The following is a 16,007-nucleotide window of genomic DNA, read 5'->3' as shown; positions in this document are numbered from 1 at the left end:
AGATATTTTTCAAGACACTTCTATACAGCTTAAAGTGACATTTAAAGGCTTAATTACGTTAACTAGACAGGATAGGGTAACAAGGCAAGTTATGGTATAGCAATGGTTTATTCAGTAGACAGAAAAAATATAAAGGGGCTAATAATTTTGACCTTAAAATGCTTTTCAAAAAATTAAAAACTTCTTTTAATCTAGCCAAAATAAAACTAATAAGACTTTCTCCAGAAGAAAAAATATTATCAGACATACTGTGAAAATTACCTTGCTCTGTTAAACATCATTTGGGAAATATTTAATAAAGAAAAAAACTTAAAGGGGGGCTAAAACAGACTTCAACTGTATATCACCACAGAATTGTTAAGCTTTTAATACACTGCAAACTATTTTAGTTGACTGAACTTTAAATCATAAGGCAACTTTCTGCACTACTTTTTTTTTTAGTTGACTTAACTTTTAATCCAAATAATTTAGTTCAAAAGCGCTGTGCAGCAAGTTGCCTTACAATTTTAAGTTTTGTCAATGTTTTTTTTTTTTTCAGATAACTGTCACAGTCAGACCAGGTTCTTCCCCAATCAGACACCAAGATCAGCATCACCCGAATACCAATGAGTCATGCACCTGAAGATCACCACCGTTATTATCACCTGCACTATAAAGTCCCTTCACACTGTTCACTTGACATCCGGCCTCGTCGCTATAGACAAAAAGGGCAAACCCCTCAGTACACGGTTAGTGTTGATATTCTCAGATATATACTTATCTTCCTTGTCTCCTGTGATCTCCAGTGTTTCCTCGTCTTTATTTCTAGTGAATGTGTCTTCTTGGTTCCTCATCTAGTCCAGGTTTTCATCACCTCTTTCTGTATCCATTGACATCCTGCAATAGACTATAAACTGGTTTCTGTCATCTACTTCATACTCTTGGATTATCATCTTTACCTGCATACTCACCTGCTTTATACTTTCATCACAGTAAACTATATAGTGACTTACCTACTTGAATCCCATCCCATCTGAGACAGAAACACGCGCACACTTTTTTTTCCAAGATTTTTAGCAAAATTTAGCCCGCTTAATGATGTCACGAATTAAAAATAAACACAAGCTGATTCTCACAGATCTTCAACAAAAAATATTCCAGCATTGTTAATTATTTGTTAAATGAAAGAATCGAGAGCTGTGATTTTTGCACTAGAGGAGATTTCTCTTAGGACCTCATTAACAGTTCAATTGGCTTGTGGTGTGTTTTTAGTTTCCCAGCCAGTACTCAGAGCTTAATCAGGCATTTGTCTGTACTCTTCTCTGATACATCTCAAGCCCAGTCTTACATTTCAAACGAAAGGGAGGCAAGGGGGGTTTGGACTTTTTGAACCGTGTTAATTTGATGTATTAATTCTAAATGTGATCAAGTCGCAAGAGCCATAAGATTTGATTCAAAAACACTTTGCTATGCTAGTTGAAAAAGTATTTTCCCATCTCAATAGCAAACATGATGTTAAGTGGTCTAAATGTATATATGTGTTTGTATCGTCTGTGGAATTTTAAAACATTTGGTCTGAACTTTACAAATATTGATCTGCTTGTCAATATCTGAATTTGCATACCTCTTGCATGACTGCATATCTGTACTCAAATAAAATGAGCATGTCCCAAATCCTAGCAGGATCTTTAGCAACTGTTCGAAATAAGGAATTGATTTTACATAAAAGCTTGAAAGGAACCATTTCATGAAAATCAGAATTGTTGCATTTAAGTGCTATAATTATGTCCCTGGTCTATCTATCAAGCTCAAAAAGTGAAAAAGGAAAACCCATTAGTGCAATGGGAAACCCCATTGCACCAATGAACAAAAGAATATCACTAGAGATGTACAGGGTCTGAGCTAAAAAAAAAACATTGCAACAATGATTGTTTGAGTGCTGATGTTACAAGTCATTAGCTGGAAAAACAACCAGACTCACTAGAGGGCACTCAAGCGAGATGAACACTCCACCAGCCCGGACTACACCTACCATCATGCTTTACATTTCACAGCTGAATCAGTGTAATCAGTACCCAAATGGGTAAACGGTCACAGCTGCAGCACATTACACGTGCTATTTAACCCTTATGTGCTGTGGGGATGTTTTCATCCACTCTGGGGTGATTTTGAGTCTTAATTTTGCCATAATGTTTTACTTTTTTTTTTAAGTAAATAAAAAAAAAAAACTCAACAATACAGTCTGGGCAAATTTACTACCCCTTTGTTATATTAGGGATGAAAACATTTACTAAATTAAACTGCTGTAAAAATAGTATAATTTAATCAGAGAAATACTTTATTTTATTTTTCAATTTATTTTTGCTTAAATCTGTTAATTAACCTTCAGTCTTGATCAAAATTGCAAAACTAGAAAACTACATGATTTTAACTCTTTAATTGCTAAATTCCAAAATGATTTGGTGGAAAAAACACACACAAAGCGACGTATTTTCAATATAAAAAGTTATCATGGGCTGGATTTTTTTAACCTTTTGTCACAGTGTTGGTCATATGGAGCAACATTGCCTTTGATGCATTGTTTTTTTATTAAATTTTATTTTTTTTCTCCCTACTTTACTGTTGGTGGCTGTTTTTCCCCATTGACTTCAATTTTAACCACGTTTTTTATTACAAAACCCTGACACAAGATAATCATGTATTTTTGATTGTTGCTGGTTTTCCCTGTTGGGAAGAGGTAAAATTCGTCATTTTTACTGTTGATCATCAGTTGGCACTATTAACCCTTTAGGCCTGTGCAAAAATGCTTAGTTTTCTGGGTTTTATATTGAGTATAACAGCAAATTAAAGTGTGTGTATGTGTGTCTTTGAGTGTGTGAGTGACGTTTGCTCACTTACCTTGATGTGTCTGAGAAAATCCAAATATGCATCTCAGCTCTCAGAACTACATGGAGTAAACAAAAACAAAGACTGTGTTTTTATGCACCATCAAATGTGGTTGTAATGGAAGTCAATGGGGCAAAAACAGCCATCAACAGTAAATTAGGGAAAATCTAACAATACATCAAAGCCATTGTTGTTACTAATCATTCACTTGTCCAAGACTGATAAAAAATCCAGTCCACAATTATGCCATGGTCACACTAGAGTTTGAACATGCGGAATTCTGTTGTACGATGCTGCGAAAAGGGGCTTTGATCTTCGATTAATCTTACGCAGTCACATGGTGCAATTTTGCAGGTCAGAGTTTACCAAGCTTAAACTTTGCACCGCAGTGAACTGTGAAACTTGTCGCAAGAGCTTGAGTTTCCAGTCTGATGCAATCGTGTATGTATGAGTAAAAGTCTGGGAAGAGAAAAGTCCGATGTGACCGCAGCTTTATTTTTTATATTGAAAATACATAATTTTGTGCCAGTTTTCACCAAATCAGTGACATCCTTTGTGAACTTGCCAATTGAAAAGTTAAAATTCTGTAATTTTCAAAACAATTTAGTAGTTTTGATCAGGACTGAGGTAGATTAACAGATTTATGCAAAAATAATTCAAAATAAAATATTTATTTGATGCATTTTTACAGCAGTGTAATTTAGTGGATGTTTTCATCGCTAACATAACAAAAGGGTGGTAAATTTGAGTGCACAAGGGTTAAGCACCTCAGTCTACAGTTCATGTGCATTTCTGGGCAGTTTTCATGTCTCTTGCCTTTTTTATATTAATTTAAAATAATCTGTGACTATTGTATGTTGTCATTATTTGTTTGCTGCCTGCCACAACCTTTGCCTGGATTTCAGATTACTCTTTGTGAATTACCCCTGACTTTGTTGTTTGTACCTTTTTAACCCCTGCCTTTTACACCATCCTTGCATTTAAAGCTGCATTTTGGTACTGCTACTCCATTGAACATGACAGCTGAAGAATGACAATTATATTATATTATATTATATTATATTATATTATATTAAAATTTATTATATTAAAATTTATTATATGTTGATTACTAAAGCATTCTGGGGACATCAGAGATTTACTTTCACGTCTTATGTGAATGTGCGCAATAGGTTCCCTTTAAGCCAGTTGTTCACTTTCCCTCATCTCTGACGTTTAAAGACAGCCTTGATGAATAGTTGGGCGCAGATGATTTGACCATGTCAGATTCTCACGTCCAGCTCAGATGGGACGATGATGTTCCTGTGGTATCTGTGGCACAGCTTGATTATGGCTGAGGGAAACCTCCGGCCCTTATCAGGTGTCCCTGGACAATAAAAGTGCCATGGTTCAGAGAAAAGTCATCAATCCTCACCCCTTGTTTTCCAGTTGGCCCTTTCCACCATCAGCAGCTCTATCAGCACTCACCCTCATTGCAGTATTTATGGGTCAAAGGATAGCATCAAAGGAAACCCCCAATCCATCACACTTCTGATGACCTAATTGCTGGAGAAATAGTGACAGTTTGAGGTTTTCTGTAATGTGAGGGAGATGGAGCTCTTCTATCTTAATTAACAGTAAGTGAATGTGTGTTTTACAGGGGGTGAATGCAGTTGTCTTTACCTGTGTTACAGCACATGCTTCAGAGGAGGGAAGTTTTGCAGTCTCAGCATCCCCCAACATCACTGTAAGCTATTTTTCTGTGACCTTATCTTGACTTTGACTTGAAACCCAACTCCACCCTTACTCCCAAACAATCCTGAATTTAAAGGGATAGTTCACACAAAAATAGAATCATATCAGTTTTGAATATAAGAATATTCAAGTTAAAATGACTTGGTTAGACATTGCAGATCCATTTCATGTTCTTTATATTTGAACTCAAACACTCCTAGTTAGGTTCTCTGTGGATCCCCGAGCACAGAAGACTGACTATGCTGAAACTGCAAATTACAGTGCAGATTTTAGTGTTTTCCACAAATAAATGATGTTATATGACTTCAATATATTAAAACAATATATGTAGTGCATAAGTTAACAGCATCTTCATCCTTTACATTCAATAGAGCATTCTGATTCTGCCTAATTTGCTGTATATCTAATTTGCTGATATGCTGAAGAGCAAATTGGATATGTGATTTCAGTGTATTGCAACATAATTAATACACACTCAAATCTGTCATATGAACAGAAAGTCATATAAGACGACATAATGAATCTGGGGTGAAATAAACTAAAACTAAAGCTTTTACTTTTTAATAAAAACAATGTTCCATTAATAGAAGATGTGAGAAAGAAATTGATGAGTTATACAACGCACAGATACAATGCAAGCCTCCCACCAGGCTACATTATATATATATCCCTGGTGGGAGGCTTGCATTGTATCTGTCCGTTGTGCCTTAGTGTCCCACTAGTGCTGATATACAGCCATATTGCTACTGCTACTCATGTGATATTACATTTATACAACAGTTTGATGGCACAATCGAGTATATAAAAGAAAATCAAACACAGAGAGTCTAAAAACCTCTTTGTATTTGGAACTGCTTTCTTCCGCCTTTCACATCTGCAGCTGACGTAAGAACAGCAGAAGCCATTACTAATTCAACCAAAGTCACAGTAGAGCTAGTGTTTGAACGCTTCTCTAGCGTAATGTCTGAAGTGATGACAAAACAGCTGATTTTGCTGACATTAATGAGATTATAAGGCTGAACATGACAAGAAATGCCATGCGTCTACAGAGATATCTCCTCACAGCATTACAGTCTACAGAATCTGTTGAAATCGGCATATCGCAATAATTAACCCAGAAAAAGCAGCACAATCACTGCCAGCTTTCTGTTCAAATTTCTAAGGAAAACTGCTATACTTTTTAATCGTTAAACTTTAGCGCTTAAATGTATTTTTTATATATTTGTCAAACTGTAGAGTGTCCTCTGCTTGCTACTGTATGTGGGTGGAGTAATACGACAGAATATCGCACAGCTATCAGGCAATCAAATTCAAGAACAGACAGACCTGTTGTGCCTGTGTGTGTATATATATATATATATATATATATATATATATATATATATATATATATATATATATATATATATATATATATATATATATATATATATATATATATATATATATATATATATATATATGTAGATTTAATATATAGATTTTTAATCATTAATTTCAAAAGTCCAAGCATTTTAGTAGTGCAATCTTTCTTTATCAATTAAAAATGTAAGTGATTTTAAACAATGTATTTCTATATATATATATGTTTATATATATATATATATATATAAAAAAAAAAAAAAATATATATATATATATATATATATATATATATATATATATATATATATATATATATATATATATATTAGCATTAATTTAACAATAAAATAATGTGTACATAAATAAGTATACAATATTAATGTATTTCTTTCATAGTTTTCTTTTATCTGTCAGGTATAGAGTGTATTTTAGTTGTTTCTCTCAAGTTACAAGGTGAAAAGTTGGTGAAATATTCCTCAGGGCAGCACTAGAGATGAATTTCATGTGTTTACAGTATGTCCTTATAGAGACACTGAGCATTATGCTGCTTTAAACGTGCAGTATGTAAGTTTTTGACACCCAGTGGTTGAACTAGGTATTGCACACGCAAGCACAGTTTGCCAGATTGACACCAACAGGTGCTTGTATGACTATCGATCTTAAATTAGAAATTTAGTTTTAAATCAGCACTTAAAGCATCGACACACGTTAGAAGAAATATTTTCCATATAACAACCAATACCCGGAATTTTTATATTCCATTTTCCAAAATTCCATTTAATTTCTTGCAGCTGAACAACAGAAAACTGACAATGATCACTTCAGGTACACCTTATGTGCTTTATGCAGTGTTAAATGCTAATAATGAGTGTTTGAATGCCATTTCACAAGACTAATATTGCCAACATGTTATGGTATTTTTATGCTTTAGAAGAGTCAAAAACTTACATACTGCACCTTTAATATGTGTAGTAGACCAAAACCAAAGCATTCACTCACACAGACATGCAGAAAATGCAGGCTTATTAACTGCATTCACTAACTGTCGCATTTATTCCCGCTGTCTCCGTGTCATCATAATCAACGTGAATGTTATTGTGGTCTGTGATATTATTGCCTAACTCCATAATAATTGCAATTAGTTAATGTGAGCATACAATTAGTGTTGTGTGATAAACATAAATACTTTAGTCAGACTCAGAGTAAACATTGTGCTCTACTGTTATATTACACACATATTGGTTTGCCAATTAGGCTGTGTGTTTGTAGCAGGATGATAAATGATGAAATCTGATGCTCTGGAATTCTGCAGCTGCGTCCTATACTGTACTCTTCTTACTGATGGAATCATAATAATTGAGGACCCACAACCGAGTAAACATAGGAAAACCTAACGTTATTTTTACATAAAGTTCTACATAACGTAGAATTTTATACAGTCATTTTGTGAAAGCTTGCCACAATAAGATGGAAAAAATAGGTTGTGTTTTTCAGCTAAAACAATATACAATTGAATTCAGAATTATTAGCCCCTCTGTATATTTTTCTATTAGTTATTAATAGTTATTTCTATTAATAATGAAATAATGTGTACTTAAATTAAGTATGATGTATTTCTGTCATTGTTTATTTATCTGTCAGGTATAGAGTGTATTTGAGTGGTAAACTATCAACATGTGTAAACTGTACATAAATTTGAGCACTATTAATAAATTATATAAATTAAATTATGGCTCTTATAGTCAGGTATGGAGTGTAATTAACAGTTGCTTTTCTCAAGTGAAAAGGTGAAAAAGCTGGTGAAATATCTCTCAGGGAAGCACTAGAGATGATTTTTATGTGTTTACAGTATGTCCTTTATTTAGACACTGAGCATTATGCTGCTTTAAAGGGCCATGAAACCCCCTCGTTTTAGCAGGGTGTTTTCACACCTCTACTTTGGAAAAAGTCAGAAAAGTGGGGAGTGTCTGTTTAGGGGGGAGTGTCGGAGGAACTAAAGTGGGATGGTGTGGGAGTGTCTATTTGGGCACGCGCGAGTTTCAGTCAAAATACACACACATGAGAAAGTGATGGTGTTTAACCTACATGGACATCTGTAGTCGAATTATTTGCCAAATTATTAAATGTTGGACTTTAACTGCAGTTTGGCTCTTTCATTCAGGGAATTCATTCATGCCCCTCGCGACAAACGCGATATTTGATTCGAGGATCTGCTCTAAGCGTGTATTTTTCATGCAATGTTTGATACCGCATGGCGAATGAGAGAAAAAAAAAAACTCTGCATGTCCCGGAAACTTAGATGCACACGGCAGGTAGCGTCAGATAGCCGCGTGTGTTATTCCGGTCACAAAATGCGGTGCTAACAAGTTTGCACTCAGTGCAATAGTTAACTTAATTCGATACGAACAAACTGAATAAACAAAGAGCACTGGTCGCTCACTTACCAAATCTGTAGAGACAGAACAATCACCAGCAACTAGAGCCGCGTCTTTATGAAGAGAAGACTAATGTTACAAGCGAATCCGGATTTCAGCGTTTGCAGATGAGAACAGCTCTCAGGTAAACAATGTTCCTCCTTAGACACGTAAGTTATTGTTGTCGAGTGTCGCGTACACTGTTAATCCACACGTGAGTCTGCGCTCTCACACAGAGAAAAGGAAAACGAAACTTAACTGCAGCAAACTATAAAAGCAACACTTCACGCTTGTTTTGCCAACACAACGTGGCGTCTTTGTGGTGTAAACAGTGACACTAATGAATATTAATGAAGTTGCACAATAGAGCGCGCTGATTGGTTTGAACCAAGCCTTACTCATGCATTAATGCATCACACTGTAAGACGTAATAAGACTCACTCTGGCACAGACGCCCAGTCTGCACGCTGGAATACACGCGATTATCTCATGACCGTGACGCAGCTTCAAAAATTTGTTTCAAACAGGAAGTACGAATTTGCTTGAAATAACGCAAAAACAACCAATTTACACTTTTTAGTGAAATATAGGTGTCCTAATAGTGTTTTTAGCAGTGTGGAACACGTATACGACTGTCAACAGCTCAAAAAATGTGTTTTGGTGTTTCGTGACCCTTTAAAGGTGCAGTATGTAAGTTTGACACCCAGTGGTTAAACTAGGTATTGCACTCCTGGTTCAAAACACATTTTCACTCCAAAATTGTCAACTCATTTCTAAAAACTGATTTCTTTTATCTTTGCCATGATGACCATGCATAATATTTGGCTAGATATTTTCAAGATACTAGCATTCAGCTTAAAGTGCAATTTAAAGGCTTAACTAGGATAATTAGGTTAACTAGACAAGTTAGGGTAATTAGGCAAGACATTGTAAAACGGTAGTTTGTTCTGTAGACTATTGAAAAACATATTGTTAAAGAGAGATAAAAATATTAACCTTAAAATGTTTTCATTCTAGCTAAAATAAAATAAATTAGACTTTCTCCAGAAGAAGAAAAGGTGCTATAACAAACGCTATAAAAATTCTTGCTCTGTTAAACATAATTTGGGAAATATTTGCAAAAGAAAAAAAAATTCACATGAGGGGGAATAATTTTGACTTGGAACTGTGTGTCCAATCTCTAAAAAGCAAGCTATACTTACTGGGCTCTCCTAAATGTGTCATGTTGACATAAAAATCCTTAGGATTCACTTGCTTCACATTATGGATTAAATAATCAGTCTTAAGGAAGACAAGGAAGGGAAGAAATGTTTCAAGTTCTTTGTAGTTTTATCGTAGTTAATCCGACAGAGTTATTCAAAGATAGAGGGGGATAAAGCTCTGGAATCCTTGAGATGTTCAGAATAAGGAACGAGATTCAGGACAAGCAGACAAGCCATGAATATTTTAACCCATCTCTATACACTAGAGAGCAACGTGTGTGTGTGTGTGTGTGTGTGTGTGTGTGTGTGTGTGTGTGTGTGTGTGTGTGTGTGTGTGTGTGTGTGTGTGTTTTCTGGCTGATTATGCACCCCTGGGTTTGTTTCTTTCTCGACTCACACAGGGGTCTCTGATAACAGTAATTATGCTGCCACAGCAGTGTGGACCCCTTTGGAGAAGATGTTGAATTATCACATTTGACTGCATGAAGCTTCCCTAAAAACCTTACACATTCGACCATAGAGGTGGTCAAATCACTGTTCTTCTCTATCTAAATGACTCTGATGTACCATTTAATCACAAAATAGATTGGGGCTATTGCACCAGAAAGTTATGGAAACTACACTGGAAATCTGAGGTGCCGTTTACACACATTTTTCATAATCAAAAATCAGAAAGAGCTTTATTACCAGGTATGTTCACACATACAGTACAAGAAATTAGTTTTTATGACAGAGCTTCTACAGTGCAACAGAATTACAGAGACAGGACAAAAAACAGATAATAAATATATATTTAAAAATAGAAGTAAGTAGTGAATGCAAATATACAAATTAACAAGTGTATGTACAGGTATATTACTATATACATTGTTATATTGGCAGCTGTTATGTGCAAAGTAAAGTTTATTTATAAACTAATTTCGAGAGGAGCACATCCTTATGATTGAAAGCACCTGGTCCTCATTAGCTTACACTGATTTACCAATCAGACGACTCCTTAACTACTATAAATAACCAGAGTATCTTACTTCAGCCATCTTCATCTTGAAGAATCCCCCTTTCCACCCCTACCTAGTGGTTAGCACCACGGTTGCACGGCAAGCTCGGCTTGGACACTTTCTGGCCAGGTCGTCATTTCTGTGCGGGGTTTGCATGTTCTTTTCGTGTTTGCGTGGGTTTTCACCAGGCTCTCCGGTTTCCTCCCACAGACCAAAAACATGTAACACAACTAAATTGACAAATCTAAATTGTCAGCATAGACGCTTCATAGCATTAATCTACTTCCAACATTATCAAGCAGGGGAGTTCTCAAAACCTACCTGAACTCGGACTCCCCTCTCGCCCTGAAACGGGGGTAGCCCCGGGGTCGAGGATCTCACAAGTTCAGGGCTCTCTCCCGGCACAACATGCCAAACAACTTCAATAATCAATCATCAGCTAAGGGCGAACTCTTGAATTGGCATGTAAAGTGTGTTGTTAAATAAGTGTATATGTGTATAAAAAAAGTGTACAGCTTGTGGTGATGTTTGTTCCACAATTATAATCATTAAGTGTTCATGAGATGGATTGCCTGAGGGAAGAAACTGTTTCTGTGCCGAGCTGTTCTGGTGCACAGTTCTCTGTAGCGTCGACCAGAAGGTAAAAGTTCAAAGAGGCAGTGTGCTGGGTGTGAGGGGTCCAGAGTGATTTTGGCAGCCCTTCTGCTCGCTCTGGATAAGTACATTCTTTGAGGGTGGGGAGGGTTGTACCAATGATTCGCTCAGCAGTCCAAACTATTCAATGTAGTCTTTCGAAGGTCAGATTTGCTAGCTGAGCAAAACCAGACCGTTATTGATGTGCTGATGACTGATTCAGTGATGGAGGTGTAGAACTGTTTCAGCAGCTCCTTTGGGAGGTTGAACTTCCTCAGCTGACGAAGAAAGTACAGCCTTTGTTGAGCTTTTTTGACAATGGAGTCGATGTGAGTGTCCCACTTCAGGTCCTGAGAGATGGTGGTGCCCAGGAACCTGAATGACTCCACTGCTGCCAGAATGCTGTCTATGATGCTCAGTGGGGAGACAGCAGGAGGTTTCTCCTGAAGTCCACTATCATCTCCAGTGTTTTGAGCGTGTTGAGCTCCAGGTTGTTGTGTCTGCACCAGACAGCCAGCTCCTTAACCTCCTGTCTGTAAGCAGACTCGTCACTGTCCTGAATGAGGCCGATAAGTGTGGTGTCGTCTGTAAACTTCAGGAGCTTGACAGAGGAGTCTTTTGAAGTGCAGCTATTCGTGTATAGGGAAAAGAGCAGTGGGGAGAGGACACACCCCTGGGGGGCGCCAGTGCTGATTGTGTGGATACTAAATAAGAATTTGCCCAGCTTCATCAGCTGCTGCCTGTCCACTAGGAAGCTGTTGATCCACTGACAGACAGAGGTGGGCACGGAGAGTTGAGTTAATTTGGGCAGGAGAAGTTTTGGGATGATAGTGTTAAAAGCCAAGCTGAAGTCAACAAACGAGATCCTCACATACTGTAGGTCCCTGGTGTTGCAGAACATATTGCAGTCCCATATTGACTGCATCATCCACAGACCTGTTTGCTCTGTAGGCAAACTGAAGAGTGATGTCCTTCAGGTGGGCCAGCACCAGTTTTTCAAAAGACTTCATGACCACAGATGTTAGCGCCACCGGTCTGTAGTCATTTAGTCCTGTAAGTTTGGGCTTCTTTGGGATGGGAATGATGATGGAGCGTTTGAAGCAGGAGGGACTTCACACAGCTCCAGTGACCTGTTGAAGATCAGAGTGACGATGGGGGCCTTTGTTTTAAAACAAAGAATGAGTTTTGTTATAGTTACACCTGGTGTCTTCGACCTGCAAAAACTGATTGTCTTGAAAATGCTAATGATCCTGTTTTAATTTGAAAAGTCTTGTGTTCTGTTTGACTGTGGACGGACTGAAACACCAACTTTTAAAAATGGAAACGTGGCTATTCACAATCGCTATCTGATCTTCTGGACTATTGCATATCATTCCCTGATTCGTAAAGTCCCTTTCATATTATAGAAATATGCACATGCCCAGTTTGTGTGACTGGCCATGTGTCATGTGTTTTAGAGACTCTAGAGTTTGTTTTACTTCAGAGTTTCACAATGAAAACGCTCTATAGTGTAAACAGCTTCTGAAGCTGGCAGTAGCCGGGTGTCTTGACATTTTATACCCATCAGATCATGCTACCAACACTGTATTTGAATTGTTCTGAGGTTGGGGTTAGGGATCTTTATTACAGCTTTATATCACACTTCGCCACATTAAATTTTCACTGGAAGCAAAATCTGATGGGTAGTGTATTGTGTCATCAAAATGTGCTACCTACTTTTTTAATATGAGGTAGGACAATGTAACAAGGTAGGAGAAATTGACAGAACACTGAGTTTCCAGACCAACGTGAACTGATCTTTTCAAAGTTTATAAAGAAATTCAAAATACGAAATAAGTGCATTTCCATTAAGTTGTTAGAGCTGATCACTGTTGTATTTGTAACCTACTGTAGTAACCAACAGTAAACAAGGCAAGTATAATGGAGACAACTAATTGGTTATGTGGGTGTAATGTCAGTTCATTCTGCAAATGCATATCCATCTCCCATTACGCACATTAACCCTTTCTCATCCAAAACCACCCCATATGATTGTAAAATTGTTTTGCGAATTAAGAGGTTTTTATTTTAAATCTGGCATTTCTATCACTCATTTCTCTTGTGATACTTCAAAATGTGCATTAATACAGGCTGATGGAAAACCAGATAATGATGCCAAGCATGGTATTTATTAAAATAAGTAACTGGAGGAAGGATTATGACATGGTTGACGCTGTGTGCATTTTGTTTCTGGGCCAGAGATGAAAACTATGCATTTTGTCCTGATTCACTTATCATTCACACTGTCATTCGCACTTGTTTAGTGTGCACCAGATTTCAGAGAGCAGCATTCACACTTTAAATGAGCCACGCTGAAAGAGCAATCACAACAGAGTTTTTATTTTTAAATCAAACCAAACTTGAGATCCAAATAATTAGAAGTGTGTGTCTCATATTGGCCAGTTATCACTCATTTCAACAAAACTGTCAGCAAGTGAAGATCAGGGTTAAAAATCAGTGTTTATACCCATTACCCAGCATACATTGACCCATACAGTAGTTTGCATATGAGAGAGAATACATCGTGTTGTCTTAGGGCCTACTCACACTATGCTATCCGAACCGTGCCCAGGCCCATTTCCCGGATCGTTTGAGAAGTGTAAGTGTGCTGAATCGGGCTCAGAACACTTAAAAGGGATGCTCTTAGACATCATTATAGCCTGAGTTATTTTATTTGTGTTTGCCTAGGCTTGATTTAGATCCAATTTAATTCTTAAGAGACTCTAAAACTTTCAAAGAGGAGACAGTCTCTGAATACAATGGTGCATGTGGTTGGATTTGTGTATTATTGAATCGTGTTTTGAATTTATAAATCAGATTTGTGTATTTTTGAATTGTGTTTTGAATTTACAAATCAGATTTGTGTATTTTTTTTAATTGTTTCGAATTTACGAATTGGATTTGTGTATTTTTAAAGTGAAGTTTAATAAACTAATTTCGAGAGAAGCATGTGACATGATTGAGCATGACTGGCTGCTCATCTGTAATCTGTAATTCTAAAATCAGAGTGATCCAAGCTTACAATAAATAGATTGTTTTCCTACTGCTCTATCTTCATTTTGGAAGAATCCCCCCTTCCACCCCATCTCCTCCTTTTACTCCCTTTTCTAAGGGGGAGCTCTCAAGACCTACATGATCTTGAATCTCCTTATTTGCCTATTGACCGGGCAGGAGCCTTGGGCTCAAGTATCTCCGAGCTCAGGGTTTTCTCCCAGGACAGCATACCAAACCTACTATAAATGCTAAGCACATGTAAGTGGGAACTCTTGAAGTGTGTTTCGAATTTATGAATTGAATTTGTGTATTTTTGAATTGTGTTTTGAATTTACAAATTAGATTTGTGTATTGAATTTGTCTATTATCTTTCTATTCAACAAAGTTTCCTGGAAAAACTACATTTAATTTGAAACAACACAATTCTGGAGATTTTTGAGCTACTTAAGTTCAACAAAACGCTGAGTCAGAAAATCAGTGTTTATATACCAACTACCCAGCATACATTGACCTATACAGTTGTTTACATATGAGAGAGAATACAATGCAAGCTGTTTTTATAGCATGTGATCTTAAACTTTTATGTGCCTGAAAGAAAAAATTAAGTTTCCAAAATATACATCCAGAGGTAAGTCATGTTAAATATTGCATTCAAAGACTTGGCCAAGTTTATTCATTTAATACTGTTAGGATAGTTTGATTTGCATCCAGTTGATAATGCTGTCATAATATATTCACACGGATATAATATACAATATTTGTAAATAAAGACGGGCGCTCTGTGAACATTTTAAGGGGATGCTCTTAGACATCATTATAGCCTGAGTTATTTCATTTGTGTTTGCCTAGGCTTGATTTAGATCCAATTTAATTCTTAAGAGACTCTAAAACTGTCAAAGAGGAGACAGTCTCTGAATAAAATGGTGCACGTGGTTGATTTCAGGCCATAAGGAGTGTATGTAGGCTGGCGTTCTGTCATGCAACTCTGGATAAGTTTAACTGCTTCGGTCAAAGGTCATAAGAATCTCGATTTCATTTTCTACTAGGACAAAAAGAGACTGAAACAGATGTCTAACAACGCGACATCTCTGCATTGTCAAGCATTTCAATGCAGTGACAGTTCAAAGCAGTCATTGTGATGATAAATAGCATTTTAGCATCAACTTTTCATTCTTTGTTTACCTCAAAATTACCTGGCAGTCTGAGGTAACAGCCGTCGCTGAAAAAAATTATGCATATAAATCAGATTGAATCATTTGCTGCTTCAGCATTGTACTTTAAAAGGTCTAAAAATGGGCAATCCTGGCACGCAAGCGTGTTAATCACAATAGATCTATTTTGACAATCAGTTGTGCAGATTGCAGAGCAATGGAACTGGCCATTCTTAGAAAATAGCAAGCCTTCTACTTAACCAAACAGGAAAGAGGATGTGGTTTTCTACTCCGTGGAACAATAGGCGGTTCTCATTATTGATAAAATGTCACGTCGCACATTAAAACAAAAGTACCTGTAAATACCAAAATAGCAGTATTTTTCAGTAAAGTATCCATGCAAATAATAGTATTTCAAAAGGAAAGGAAATAAGGCACAAAAATAAGAAATGCTTTCTAAAATGCCGTTTCTTATTATTTATAGAGTCAGTGAGAGTCCGGTTTGGTATTTAGCATGAATCTATTACGTTGATCAAAAGTGATACTGTATATATGGAGATCAGTCTCAAAAATAATAGGTTTATGAGATAAAATTTATACATGCACAGCACA

The 16,007-nt window shown here is 36.6% G+C and overlaps 1 protein-coding gene across 46 annotated transcripts in view; it reads left to right on the top strand.

The window, feature by feature from the left end:
- The window catches only part of glyctk (glycerate kinase), a 182,673-nt gene that overhangs the window by 150,046 nt on the left and 16,620 nt on the right, over positions 1–16,007 (top strand). For 37 of the 46 annotated variants that reach the window (XM_073953262.1, XM_073953268.1, XM_073953248.1 and 34 more), the window contains 2 exons: positions 539–728; positions 4,505–4,591. The gene's annotated coding sequence lies outside the window, so the exon portion shown is untranslated. The remainder of the gene's footprint in view (positions 1–538; positions 729–4,504; positions 4,592–16,007) is intronic. The other 9 variants (XM_073953257.1, XM_073953272.1, XM_073953256.1 and 6 more) reach the window with 1 other exon arrangement.

This window comes from Danio rerio, chromosome 6 (assembly GCF_049306965.1).
Source record: "Danio rerio strain Tuebingen ecotype United States chromosome 6, GRCz12tu, whole genome shotgun sequence".
Classification (NCBI taxonomy): Eukaryota; Metazoa; Chordata; class Actinopteri; order Cypriniformes; family Danionidae; genus Danio; species Danio rerio.
Note: the sequence above shows the minus strand (reverse complement) of the source record. Positions and strands in the feature narration are given on the sequence as shown.